We start from the raw sequence: 3,771 nt of genomic DNA, 5'->3' as shown, positions 1-3,771 counted from the left end.
TCAGAACCCCTCTTCTCTTTAATATTGTGGGTTTTTACCTCAAGTGGAAACTTTCCAAAAGTATTATTGGACTTGTATTCCCTCTTTATAAAAACAATTCTTTATCAGTGGATTTATTTGCATAATTGTTTTTCATGAGCTTTATTCTTTTAAAATGAACTTTCATAAATTTGGAGCCCCTTTTGCACTGCAACCTTTTGATAAATGCATTTAAAATTTTCACCAAAATTTGGGGATGTCATGTGAGGTTTCCACATCACTTTTATGCAAAAATATCTTTTGGTTATTGGATATTTTGAGCTCTACATCAATTTTTCAAATCTGGTCCAGTAGGTATTTTGCACTACAACCTATTTAAATATTCTTCTAAAAATTCTTCCAAGTGTTTGGAGATGTCAGTAGATGCTCATAACTCAACTTCATGCAAAAACCCAGTGATGTTCTATGAAAAATTTGAGTGAACCAACCTCATTTTCATTCTGGTCCAGTTTGGTGATTTGTATTGCAACCCTATTTTATTTTGCTCTAGTGCCCATGAGCTTTTTTTTCTACTTATAGTCCTCCCTACCAAACCCTTAAGTCCAGGAGATTGGACCCATTGGAGTATTTTTAGTGCATGCAATGATAGCCTTTAGTTTCTGCCCAAAACTGGTTTTCTCAGAAACTTGCTCTAACAAATGTCTGTTTTTGCCAAACTAACCTTACCACCTTATTTAGCTCCTAAAGAGACTAGGATCTGGAGATTTTGGCCACCCTAAGAGTTGCCTAGATGCCCATGGCATTCTGTCGAACACCCTGTGTGCAGGAACAGTTTTGGCATGTTTTCTAGTTTGCATTGTGGACTTGAGCCCCTGACCCATCCAGCATGTCCACCAACCTCCTAGCTATCCCTAACCCTGGCCTGTTAACTACCAGCATCACCCAAGCTCTCTAGCACGCGCTGGCATTTCGTCGAGCACCTGGCGTGTGTGCTCTGGGCGTGGCCAGAGCGCGCGTTTTGCACGTGCGTGCGCACGGGTCGCCGCGTCGCACCACTGGCCCTTGCTCGCCTGCAGAGCCACGCCCTGCCCTCGCCCACTCACCAGAACCCTCCAAGCCTCCCTGGCGCCCTACAGCGCCGCCGTCAAGGCTCCCTTGGCGGCACGCCGGCGTCGGCAGCGGGCTCTGCCATGGACGGCGCCGCCCAAGCCACCCGCGCGCGCCAGCTGCCCCCTGGGAACAGCCCGAGCCTATCCACAAGCCGTCGGCACGCGCTCGTCGTCGCCACGTAGTCCTGCAGCCACAGAACAGCGGTCGCCGGCGATCCTATCCACGGCCGCCGCGGGAGCCAGCCTCGTTACGCTATAAAAGGAGGCCCCGAGCCCCTCCGAGCACTCAGGCAACCTCAGGCCTTCCCCCTAGTGCTCCCCCTAGCCGCGGATTGACCGGAAGAAGCTTTCTTCCCCGCCTCCGGCCAGTTCGGTCGCCGCCGCAATCCAGTACAGTACGTCGCAGCCAGGCCCTCTCCCGTCCATCCAGCACCACCACCCGTCTCCCCATGGTCTTGCGGAGCTGCCCAACGCCTCAGACTCGACCAAGGACCACCGTAGCTCGAAAAACCCAAACCACCCGAAGCCCCCTCCGCCGCGGAGCTCGCCGCCGGCGACTCCTTCCACCACCGTCGACCCAACGACCACCGGGAGGACCGCCCCGGTCTGGCGGGTCCATCCCTGCCCTCAGGTGCCCTCAAAGAGCCGCCGTTCGTCGACGGCGATCGCCGGAGTCCCGCCTCCGTTCGGGCAGAGGAAGAGGAGAGAGGAGAGACTAGTCAAACCTGACCAGTGGGCCCCCTGGACCCACTGTTAGTGACCCACGCGCCACCGACGCTGGCTTTAGTGGAAGCGCAAAGTCCCGAGTACGTCTCCTCTGCTTCGAAAGCGTATTTTTCCCCCGAAACGTTTTCTTTTCTGGTTTTATTAAAAACGGAACTTTGACTAATCTTTGACTGGCTATATCTTTTAAAATAAAACTCCAAATGAGTTGATTCTTTTTCCTACCTCTTTCAAATTTCATCTAGTTTATTTTGAGATTTATTTCAAAAAAAATTGGGACAACTTTTTGTACTGTTTTTGAAATATGTGTTATTTGAATATTTCTCAAAATAGGATTTTGGAGAAAAAGGCAACCTTCAAAAAGTGCACCCCCACATGCATACACTTGAAGGCAAGCATTCTGAACCCTGGCATAATATTTTTGGATGTTGTTGATACGGTTACAACATCACCTTGACTTGGAGCATACGCTATTTTATGTGACGATAAAATCATACGCATGAGTGCATAGTGGAGATTTCTTTGCTGTTATAAATGGATATGCTGGTGATAGTGATCATCCTCGTAAGCTTCTCATGCATACCGGAAGGAAGTCGGGAAAGTCGCGGTCTTGGGTAGATGCGAGCTTGTCCCTAGTTCCTCGTTGAGACGAGTATGTCCGGTATGGCATGGTGAGGCTTGATGAGTGGTGAGCTTACCTGTTAGCGGAAATATTTTTGTTATGATAATCATGCAGAGAATGCTTGAACCTCCTGAGTCGGCCGTAGATCGAGTCTTGTTCCAGTAACCCCCATACTTGCTTCGTACTACCACTTGTCCCTGCCATAGGTAAGGTACGGTTCAGTAAGTTGTCAACCCCTTTCTAGCACACACCGTACAGAGAGGCCGTGATGAGGGTCCCATGGCCATGGATTAAAGCCAGTCATCCGGTCCGGGGGCATGGGTGTTTCGGTTGTAGCCGAAGGGGTAGCTCCCCTAGTTTGCGCGCGGTATAAATTTTGTGATCCCATGCTACGTCGAGGTTGTAGCTCCCCACTTAGAGTTTCGCTTGACAGGTGTCGTGGGTGATTCCAGACACCGGTAAGTTAAGCTGGTGTGTGCAGGTCAGGCGTGTTTTCAATAAAAAGACCGTAGACGGAATTAGTCCCGATGGACTAAAGAAATCCGTTACCCGTGGGTAAAGAGTACACCCTCTGCAGAGATTATACATCTATTCGAATAGCCGTGTCCATGGTTAAGGACTACAGTCTGGGATGGGTCAAGTGTCGGTCTTAGTGTCGGTCTTCGGAGGAAAAACTGTTAAACCAGAACTTGGATCATGACTTGTGACTTGTGACGATTATGATTACTATTATTATGGACTAACCATTTACATTATTTGAATTATTGAGTATCCCTGGGACGGTTCTACCTCCTGGATACCCACTGCAACTATTCTATTATAAGCCCTTTATGTGGTGTCGCATAGACGCCCGACTGTGGCATGCCTGCTATTTTTCTTTATATTATAAGCCCTTTATGCGGTGTCGCTCAGACGCCCGACTGCGGCATGCTTGTTATTTAATTATCCTTTATAAGCCCTTTATGCGGTGTCGCTCAGACGCCCGACTGCGGCATGCTTATTATTTAATTATTCTTTATAAGCCCTTTATGCGGTGTCGCTCAGACGCCCGACTGTGGCATGCTTGTTATTTAATTATTCTTTATAAGCCCTTTATGTGGTGTCGCTCAGACGCCCGACTGCGGCATGCTTATTATTTAATTATCCTTTATAAGCCCTTTATGCGGTGTCGCTCAGACGCCCGACTGCGGCATGCTTATTATTTAATTATTCTTTATAAGCCCTTTATGCGGTGTCGCTCAGACGCCCGACTGCGGCATGCTTGTTATTTAATTATTCTTTATAAGCCCTTTATGTGGTGTCGCTCAGACGCCCGACTGCGGCATTGTTAATTTATTT

The sequence above is a fragment of the Triticum aestivum genome, chromosome 7D (genome assembly GCF_018294505.1).
Source record: "Triticum aestivum cultivar Chinese Spring chromosome 7D, IWGSC CS RefSeq v2.1, whole genome shotgun sequence".
Lineage (NCBI taxonomy): Eukaryota > Viridiplantae > Streptophyta > Magnoliopsida > Poales > Poaceae > Triticum > Triticum aestivum.
This window is presented reverse-complemented; position numbering follows the sequence as displayed.